This window comes from Lathyrus oleraceus, chromosome 7, assembly GCF_024323335.1.
Source record: "Lathyrus oleraceus cultivar Zhongwan6 chromosome 7, CAAS_Psat_ZW6_1.0, whole genome shotgun sequence".
In the NCBI taxonomy this organism is placed as follows: domain Eukaryota; kingdom Viridiplantae; phylum Streptophyta; class Magnoliopsida; order Fabales; family Fabaceae; genus Lathyrus; species Lathyrus oleraceus.
This window is the reverse complement of record NC_066585.1, coordinates 112,776,308-112,787,767: the sequence shown is the minus strand read 5'-3', so window position 1 is coordinate 112,787,767 and position 11,460 is coordinate 112,776,308.

Genomic DNA, 11,460 nt, shown 5'->3' with positions numbered 1-11,460 from the left:
CTAATTCATCTGTGTACCAAGTGTGTCTTGCTCATGAAGCAACCTCAGCCCATGGTCAAATACCATCAAGGGAAGTTCTTTAATTCATTATTTCATGCATATTTTAACTTATTTGAGTGTCCTCAATCATCAATTCATCAAGATATGAGTTGTGGACTTGAGAAGTTGATCAATCAATTCATCTAACTATTTTGAAATGCACTAAGACCTAACTTTTTATGTGTTGGTCAAATGGATATGGTCCAAAGAGAAAAAATGTTCTTAAGAACAATATGAACAACTTTCATGTTCATGAAAATTTGATTTGAAGCTTGTAAAGTCATCTTCCATTCCAAGACATTATAGGTCATTTTGACTGAAACCCTAATTTTGGGTCAACTTCCCAAGAACATAACTCATTCATTTTTCATGATTTTGAAGTGGAACCAAATGCATTGGAAATATTATTTTGTCTACTTCTAAAGTTATGTTGAACAAAATTTCAAAATCTCAAAATAAATACATGTGATAATGCAAAACATTATAGGTCACTTTGGGCCAAATGCATTGAAATGGAAAAAAGTCCAACTTCAAGTGCCCATAACTTCTTCATAAAAAATCCAAATTATGCAAAATTTAAGTCCAAATTGATTTTCTTGAAGAGATCTACAACTTTCATTTTGAAGGTGTTATCATTTGGAGCTTGCATCACTGAGACAGAAGGGCTTGAACATTGGCCAAATTTGGAAACTTCACTTTTGCATGTTTTGCACCCTATACTTTAAACTCAAAATTCACTAGTTTCCAAGGCCCAATTAAAATTTTGATCAACATCTCATTTGTTCCTTATGCAATAAGCTTTCTAACCATTACTCATGAGGTAGCATTTGGAGTTTGGAAGCACCATTTTCGAAGGCATGAAGATTAAGTGCATTTTGTGAAATTCAATTCAAATTGCCATGCATGAGCTGTTTACACTTCTTGTACACCTCTATTTGCAATTCACATGAGCTAAGCAGGTCATTCCAATCTTCATTGGGCCTTCCACATGATCACACAAGCCCATGCAATGAAAATCCATTTGCCATGCACACGAGTAAACTCATGCACTCAGCCATTTCCAGCTATAAATACATGTGATATGCTTCATAATTAACCAACCTAAGGGCGCCTGAAATGCTGCAAGAGTGAATCCCCAACCATACCAAAGGAACTAAGTTCATCTTCAAAAATTCAGATCTGAAATTCAATTGCATTTTGTTGAATTTCCAGATCTAAAGTTCCTAAACCTTCATCATTTGATCCATTGAAGTTCTGTTTTGCAAAAGGAACCAAGAAAAGGGACTCAAATCTTCATAATCCAAAGGTGTGGATCAACTGGTTTTTGCTTCGAATCTCTTTGTTCTTTGACCTATTGGCCTTGATATTGTGTTGTCTGAAGTCCTCTCTATAGAGGCATCATTATTGTATGCTTAATTGTTGAAATCGAGCAAGTCCAGTTGGACATCACCAAGCTTTAATCTCTGATTTCTCTCTTAATAGGAATCTAGAGTGGAAGTGAGTGATATAGGAGTGATGTACATCACTTCACCTTTCGAACGGTGCATGGATCGTCTATTTTAGTGAACATTTGAATCTCTGCATTTTTTGAGCTTCGCCGGAGTTCACCGGAGAAGACGGTGGCGCTGGCCACCATCCATGTTGCCAGATTGTATGTGGACCGTCTGATCTCTTTCCCAGATTGAATCATGGCCTTTGGTTGTTATGACTTTTTTAAATGCATTGTGTGACGCGTTTGACTAAGACATTTGGTAGGCGCGCGCTTGAGATCCATCTGATCTACCAGGTCAATTAATGAACTCGATCCAACGCCTCTCCTTTTTTCTGATTTTTCTAATTTCCATTTTATTTCTTTTATTTCATTTTATTTCAAAAATTCATATCTCTTTTATTATTCGTCCGAAAAATATGGGACCAATTGCATTATTTCTCTTTTTAATTCTAGTTTCTAAAAATGATTTTTAATATTTTTTATTTTATCATTTTCTATTTTTTAATAATTTTCTCTTTTCTGGTTATTTTTAATTCATTTTAAATAGTTTTTGATATTCAAAAAATACAAAAATATTTTCTTAACCTCTTTGAATGATGATAGATCTATGAAAAATATTCTCATCAATTTATTAATTGATTTGAGATTTATTTGAGATTTTAGTTCAATTAGGTTATTTTTCTTCATTTTTCATTGATTAAAAATAGTTTCTGACTTTTAAAAATGCTGAAATTTTTTGTCAAACTTTGTTTGACCTTGTTGAACTTGGGATAATTCACTTGGACTTTTCAAAGTTGGTTTGAAGTGATTTTGAAGTTTGACCTTTCTTTAATATTTTAATTCAAGTTTATTTTCAAATATTAAAAATGCCAAAAATACTTTGTTTATTTCTTGACTTTCAATCTTCATCCCACTTCTGTTTTTGATTGTTTGACCATGATCCTCAATGTCTTTGGTCAACTCTTAATAGATTGGTACATTCCATTTCATTCCATGCACTTTTAATTCTTCATCTCCATTACTCATCTTCATCATCTTCTTCTTCTTTTCTTTTGGATCAATGAGTTAAAGTTTGATAAGTTAGCATTGATTAGGGAGGTTTAATCTTCCTTGATTCAAATCTAATTCATCTTGATCAATTGATCAAATGAATGGCTTTACATTAAGGATATATTGCTTCCTAAATCATGCAAAGAACTTAAACCAATACAAGATCATTTCTCTTCTTCTTTTTGGCATGGCAAGTTGTTGGAACTTGATTCACTAATCAAGACTTCTAACTTGTGTTGTTGCCTACATTATTATTGAGCGGCCTCAGATAGTTGTGACTTCTACATAAGTCCAATTACGATTGCTTAACATAGCGCTAAATTTGCCTTATGGCACACTAACTACTAACATTAACCATTAATCATTAACATTTACTTCTTGCACTTTACTTTTATGCAATTTACTATTCTTGTACATATTATTCATTTGCTTTCTCCTTTGCTCATTTGAGCACATGTTTATGTTAATGCAATTTGCCTTTTGCTCACTTGAGCACATAATTGTGTATATGCTATTGTGCTTGTGTTTTGTTTTGATTGTTATGGACCAAATGCAAAGAAATGGACAAAATGGACTTAGACCTTAGGACTTTCCCTATGCAAAAATGTGGAGTCAAAGAGCAACTAGGCATTGGGCCTTTAGAGTGCTATAAAAGACAAAGAGCAACTAGGCATTGAGCCTTTAGAATGCTATAAATGCTAAAGAGAACTTTGGAAGGACCAATTTCTAAACTCTTGCTTGTTCATTCTTGATTTTGTTTGATAGAAATTTTTAATGTGTGTGTTCTTGTGCTAGGGATTCCAACATTGAGCCTAAGTGAGGAACCATTGCCATGAGCTTACAAGAGAGAGAGATCTAAGTGCCATTAAGGAACTTTCCAAGAGCTTAATTGATTGTTGATTGCTTGAGCTTACTATTATTTTGCTTGCATAGTCCAAAGGATGGGAGCTACTTGGATCATCAATATGATCTCAAGAGAGGAACTCCATTTGTGGTCTTGTTCTCTTATCCCTTATCTCTTGTATGTCTAGGAATTTAGCCATTCTTCTTCTTCCCTCCACTCTAACCCAAGCCAAAACTTTTGTGCAAACATTTAACATTTGTTTTCAAACATTAGAAACCTAAGCCTTATGCTTTTGATTTTCAAACTTTCTTTTCTTAACACTTATTTTGAATTGACCTTCTAAATCAACTTTGACCATTTTGTGCATACTTTTAATTGGTAAATATAACCCATTTAAATGTCTTTTTGTGGTTTCGATGGCCACTTTCTTAATCAAACTTTTCATAACCTTTAGCTATTAGGTTTGAGTTATCCTTGAGGTAGATGTAATACTCACCTATATCCTTAGTGGTGGACAATGAGTCTTCCATGCTTATTATAGGGTTAACCCCTCACTAGCATGTTGAAGCTATCCTCACATGGTGGATTTGTGGTTTTAGGTTGAGTTTTCTCCCTTGGATAACAAAAGACCTTAAGGCTTTTGGACCAATCAATTCACCCACTCATTTTGAGTTTTTTACCCCGAACTACGAGGTTTTGATCCTAATTTTTTTTAAGATGGTACGTAGGCAATGGGTTTATCCATCCAAACACAAAAAATGTAAATAAACTTGTATATTCTCTTCTCACCTCTTCAATCATGTTTGCACAAATAAATTTTCAGAAAATATCAACCTTACAACAAATGTGAAAAGGGCTCCCTAGGAGTACCTAGGATGTTTTGGGTGCTTAAAACCTTCCCATTGCATAACCAACCCCCTTACCCAGATCTCTGACATTTTTACTCGTTTTTGATTCGATAAAACTTTTAGGTTTTTGTTCGCTTTCTAACCATTCCTTTGGATAAATAGAAGTGCGGTGGCGACTCGACTTGTATGGTTTACCTTAGATTTAGTCAATATCTCTAATGGTGATGAATACCCCGCTACACATCCAAAACACCGGTTACTGGGTGAAAGAACGACATGCTCAGGGAGAAAGAATATCTAAGTCCAGTATAAGGGTGAGAGATATCAATCATCCAAAACCTCTGAGGAGGGCCCAAAAGGCACATATCATCTCAGGAGAATCTGACTCCACAGGGGACGAAAAGTCATAATAGGGAGCAGAAGGAAGGGATACCAGTTACTGGGCATATAATAGGTGACCAACCATGCGTGAATTGGGAACATATCCAAGACACTCATCATCCGAAAAGAGGGCTGAAAAAGCAAACTCGACTTACATGATGGACATTCGAATCCACAAGGAAATACGAATCTTACTCAATTGGGAAAGAATAAGACTTCGACTGAAGAGCGCATGAGATATATTATCTATTACCGTCATAACATAGATAATATACTCGCATGGAGGATTATCCACAACTGGTTACTGGGTTAATGAAGGATAAATCAACCGAAAAGAAAGGACATCGGGATACCGGTTACTGGGTATAAAATGATGACCAATCAGAAGGAGAAACAATCAATACCAGACAAGGGTAAATGAAAGATGACTCGCCGGGGATAAATTGCCTGACAAAAGCAATTATCCAAGAGATATATCACCGGCTACTGGGTGGTATACTCACAAACGAAGGAATATTAATACCGGTTACTGGGTAAAGATAACCAACAAAGAGGGGATTACATCTACTGGTTACTGAGTAGAAAACCACAGAAATAGGACTTACAACTACCGGTTACTGGGTAGAAGGCCACAAAATCAACTGGGGAAAAGGTTGAACAATTACTGGTTACTGAGCAACTGAACAACTGAACCACAGGGAACTGCAAGGGATAACAAGAAAAGAGTCAATCTAGGAACAAACTAGAAAGACACAATTAAACAAAACTCAACCCCATGAGGATATAACTCAGGGGAGTAGTTCCATCCCAATACAACTGGGAAGGAAACTGAAACAATAATCATCCACGAGGTCTTAACTCGGTGGGGAATAAAGAAGGAAAGATAGACATTTTCTGCCCACAGGGCTGACTCTATATGGGGAGATCAGACACAAACATCTGCTTGGGGAAGAACGTTTCACCAATAGCAGGAGATAACAAGCAAAGATATATGGCAAAGAATGCAACATGAATATTTGAATGCTATAATTATGCATGTATATGCATGATTTGTGTATGATTAATGCTGACAAACAGACATATCTAACACAAACAGGTCCGAGAATCAATGGACAGACATCCAATACAACATCTCAGCAAGAAAGGCAAAGCCTACAGGTAAATTCAGTTCTGGTGAGGATGCATCAAATACTGGAAGACATCGACCACCGCTGGGGATAGGCAAAGTCACAAATTCCAACTGCCAGGGACTTCTCGTCCATTCTCGGGAACAAGTGGCTGAAGATTGATAAGATTTGCAGTAGAAGAAACTCTACTAGGGAACTTATCAAGGCAAGATATACAAATCCGTGGGGCTTAACGCCGGACAGATACGCATCAATCAAAATATTCCCTTCTAACTGCTGGACAGACCATCTCTGCTAAGGGGAGACAAAATAAATTGCTCAGCTGGGGAAGGAAGCAACACATTTTCCTCAGCATCTCTCAAATCTTAGAAGAAAACTTCAACCACTGAGCGAATCCAAATTATCAAACTTGGGTCAGGCAATCCTGTCGGGGATAAACTGTAGGCGACCCTCACAGGAAACATGTCTCGGCTGAGGGAATCGAAAATGGATCTTTCGCCGACCCGTGATATGCCGGGGGATGAAAAGGAAAACAAGCCCTTCACCAATTGCTCCAAACCAATTCCTACTGAGGAGACAACCGAAAGCTGATGAAGAGGATATGACATGCCAGAAAATGATCAAATGTCTTACCTTTTTGGAAATCGTACTATCCTTAGGAGAGCACTGAAGACGTTTCGACTATCCTTTCAGTCATTGTGAATGTTCATTTTATTTAAAACAGTTTTATAAAACTTTATTTGTTTAAAACAATGATATTTATCAATTAAAACATGCAAACATTTGTTAAACAGAAACAAATAAGAGTGCCAAGAATTGGATAAAGGCTCAAATTTATTTAATAGAATGGTAGTCCGCAAATGGTGAGACTCCATGGATATTTACAAATTTGAAACTGGTGATATTCATTGGAAAAAGGGCTACATTGAACATAATGACCATTTCTCTACCAACTCTGAATCCACTGTATTTGAAGCTTCAGTTGATGATGACTGAAAGAGAATCTTTGACAGATGACAAGCTGTAGATCAAAGTCTTGTCAGGATGCAATTACTTGCCAAATCCCTAATTTTTGCCTAGATTGCCCCAGGGTGAGGTATTCAATCTAGCAGGAAGTATATATTCATTTTTTTCATGTCTCTAACTTTTGCCTGGACCGCCCTTCGGGTTTTCAATCCACCGAGATGCTCATTTTTGCCTAAGTCGCCCTTTCGGGTTTTCAACTTAGCGAGCTATTCTATTTTTATTTTAGGCGAAGTATTTCGTGACTGCATCTGAATTCATAGGACAAGTGAAATCCTCCCCATCAATAGTTGTGAGCAACAAAGCACCGCCTAAAAAGGCTCTCTTAACAACGTATGGACCTTCATAGTTTGGAGTCCACTTGCCCCTAGAATCGGGCGCGAAAGACAAGACTTTCTTAAGAACGAGGTCACCTTCTCGGAACACACGAGGCTTGACCTTCTTATCAAAGGCTTTCTTCATTCTCTGCTGATATAACTGGCCATGACACATGGCAGTTAATCTCTTCTCTTCAATCAAGTTCAGTTGGCCAAACCGACTCTGAACCCATTCAGCCTCAGTCAATTTGGCTTCCATCAAGACTCTCATTGATGGGATCTCAACCTCCACGGGGAGCATAGCCTCCATGCCATTGTAAGACCCCAATTTTGTCCCTAAGATCCCTCATGGCATCATATCATATCATATCATTGCCTCAAGGATCATTGTGCACCTTGCCTCCTTCCCTGTGGGTGGGTTGGCTTTTGAGTGTGATTCTTGATCACCAAGCATGTTTGGCATTTGTATATCATTGCTTTTCATTTGTTTACTAACCAAAAGTACAAAAATATGTTATCTAACCTTGTTACTTGCAGATGAAGCAATTACAGGTCAAGGCAGTCAATGCTTTTCAATGAGCAATAGATGATGGCCATTCTGAAGAATTTGGGCACCATGATCCTTCATAAGAGCTTATATGAGCTATGACATCATTTTGAATCAAAATCTCAAGTGGTAGAGGCTTGAATCTCATCAAGGCATTCTTCAGTCAACTGAAACCCTAGCCAGTCAACTGCCCAGTCAACTGTTGGATTTGGAGGTGGGAAGTGATGGGAAATACTTCATTCATGTTCAAACAAGTCTCATTTGACATTTCAAACATCAACAATGAAGAATTTGAGGTCAGATGAAAAGTTTCCAAAAATAGAAAGTGACCTATAATTCAAAATTGCCAAAAATGGAAAGGTTTTCTCCTCAAGATTACATGACCAAAAATTCTTCAAATGAAATTTTGTCCAACATGAAAGTTGTAGATCTTTCTCTCCCATTTCCAAAATGTCCAAGAACATCAATTTCTCATTTGTGGTTGAAGAGATATGATCAAAACATGGCCAAGTGTGGATTGAACTTCAAAAGTGCATAACTTCTCAACCAAATGGCCAAATGGAGTGGTTCTTTTTGCTAAATTCCTCTCTTGAACTCTACCATCCAAAGCTTGCATTACATTGCATCATTTCTCATTTCATGATCATTTGCAAAAATCTTGATTTTTGGAGGGAATTTCTAAAATTCAAAATTGGTAATTCATTTGAATATTTTACAATTGCCAATAGCTCCAAAATGACATTTTAAGTGAATTTGAACTAAATTCGTGCATTGTTCATGCACCATGCACATGCATAAGGGTGAAACGCAATTTTGGCCAAAACACCTCATTTTGCTAATTCACTTAACCAATTAATTAATCATGTTTAGAGGGTGATTAGTAGAGGGTATTTAAACCAAAACCTAACAGAATTCTCTAACGACAATTCATTTTTTCAGATCTCAAATTTTTGCTCTCAATTTTCTCTTAAATTTTTCTCTCATTTCTTCATATCAATTCACAAATCCTTGCTTAGTTCATCATCTAGCATCATCATTGATCATTATTCAAGCAAGAATCACTCCAATTCGTGCGTCTTGAAGCTGCTCCAAGCAAGGACATCAACAATGGTGGATTCTTCAAACTGTTGATTCATGACCAATTGAGCATCAAGAACTCCTCCAATCCACTCCATAAGCTCGCAAGAGGAAGATCCAAGCACTACAAGGCCAGGAACACGTGGAATTGCAAACTGCTCTACAAGAGGTCACGAATTCGACCCTCTCTTTTCTCATTTTTGTTATATGGTTCTTGTAGAGCGTGCTTTCGTGATGATTCTGAGCTTTGTCTCACTTAATTCCATGCTATATTGAGAGAGAATCGAATGTTTAAAGTTTCATGTCAAAACTTACTTTGCTCGATCCAAACGATTCTTGATGATCCATGCTTATTTGATACTTGATTCATGATCCTTGATGTAAGATCTACGTGTACATATGCTTAATTGTAAATTCTGAGAAAATTGTTCTTGCTGTTCATACTCTGTTACTGTTCCTGGAAAAGCATTCGCGAAGAAGATGAACCAGAGCATTAGGCCACGGTTTTCTGTTGTGTTTAGGCCACGCTTTTCCGTTCCCAGGATTTCGCTGAAACCGTTGCCATAACGTCTTAGGGTTTGAACCTCACTGGCTGCATGCGCGCGCCATGAGCGTGTTTTGATTGGCCAGCGTTTCTTTAATGAAACGTGGCGTTTAGGTTAGGCGGCAAATCCATTTCAAATTTAATTCCATAATTTCCATTAATTCAATTTCTTTCTTCATTTTTTATTTCATTTTTCAATTGCATCTTTAAAAAATCATAATAAATCAAAAAATAGTCCAAATGACATGGGAATTTTTGCTATGGTTTTCTTTTTCTCTCTACTTTTTTATCAGCATGATAATCAAAGTTGTGCCTGGCCTGGATTTATTTTTTCTAGTGTTTTTGTACATGTATGCCATTTTGAACATTGCTTGCCTTTTCCATTGTGAAATAATGTGTGTTGATCCAATGCTTCTGGAAATTTGCATGATGAAACTAGACACTCTAATTGATATTTTGGTGTTGATTTTGCAATTTTATCATTTGTGGTTTCTGGTTTGTGAATTTTCTAAGTAGGTGTGACAATGTGTGTCACACCTTTTGATGTTCATCTTCTGCCATGTGTTTACCTTATCAAATGATGCTCAATTGTTCTGATTTTTTGCATGCTGATCATATGAGATATCTTGAATATGCATGAATTTTTTCCAGATTTTTGTGATTAATTTCTGATTTGATTGAGATTTATCTTGCTGGTTGATCACATTTGGACTTTAAAATTGTCTTGAACTTAGAATGATCATGAAATGCATTTGGTAAATGATATGAATGTGAGACTTTTTGCTATGTGTCAATAATTGTTTGAAGTTTCATCATGTCAAATTTCAGCTTCTGTTTTAAATTTTTTCCCCATCTTTGACCCTAGGCTTTGACCTAGTGGTTTGCCTCTCATGTTTGAAGCTTTGTTTCAGGTTACACATTCAAGTTACACAATTGATGATGCCTCATCTTGAGAGCCTTTGATATTTGCTTTTGGCTACTAATGTGTGTGTTGTAGGTTGATGTTGACTCTCTTGAGTTCAACTTGTGGCTTATGCCTTTGCCTATATTGGTTGTCTGTTGCATTAACTATTGGTTGTTTGGCTGTATAGTTGTACTGATTTGTTTGATGTTTCCACAGGTACATTAGTTGCTTAAGTTCACTTTGAACTTGCTTTTGCTTGGTTGCTTAACCACTTAGGTATAACATCTCTTCTTCATGTAGTCTGGAAGACCTGGCCTGTTATGTGGTCAGGCACCTGTCTGAAGTCCTCCTTAAGAGGCAATGCTTGTGATTGTTTACTCTTTGTGCCAAGCAGGAAAAGTCCTTTGATAAGGCAATTGGTAGATAAAAGAGATGTGTAGTCCATCTCCTACTATTCAGTGTGTCATCCCTTTGCTCGCATTACATGTTGATGCATTGTGGATCTTAACCCAAGATCTATAGAGTCATTCTCTTGTGGAGAGAGTTCCAACTTTCTGAACTCCCACACCTTCTAATATTCAAAGCTCTCCCTGACCAGGGATAAGAGCCATGAGGCACACCCCTCATATCCTTTTCATCTGCTTCACCTTAACTCTCAATGTTAAGGTTAAGAGCACACTTACCCCATTCCAGTTGACTTTAAAGTCTAACCCTTGCTTGAGCCTAATTGCTTGTATATAGTGTGTGCTAACTGAATCATTGATTGCTTATTGGTTCATCTGTACATGTTTGTTTGTTTGCCTTTGTGCATTTATCATCATTAATTGTTCATTATTGCATGATCATCATTTCATATCTTTGTGACACATCTTTGTTTGTCCATTGAGGAATCAACTGTAAGTCCATTCATTGGCCATTGTTCCTATGATTTGGAAGGGATTGAGTGTAAGACCATTTCATTGGCCACTTATGTCCTCTTTGCTTAGTGCTTTTGTTTGTTTGTTGTATGTGAGGATTCAATTGTAAGTCCATGTTGTTGGCATTTGTTTTCCCATGATCATATGTTGGAGATTAGAGTAAGCCCATATAGATTGGCATCTGACATCCATGTTTTGTTTTGTTTTGGGAGATTGGAATAAGTCCATTTATTGGCATCTGATATCCATGTTTTGTTTTGCTTTAGGAGATTGGTATAAGTCCATTTATTGGCATCTGATATCCTTGTTTGTTTTAGGAGACTGGTGTAAATCCATTGATTGGTATCCGG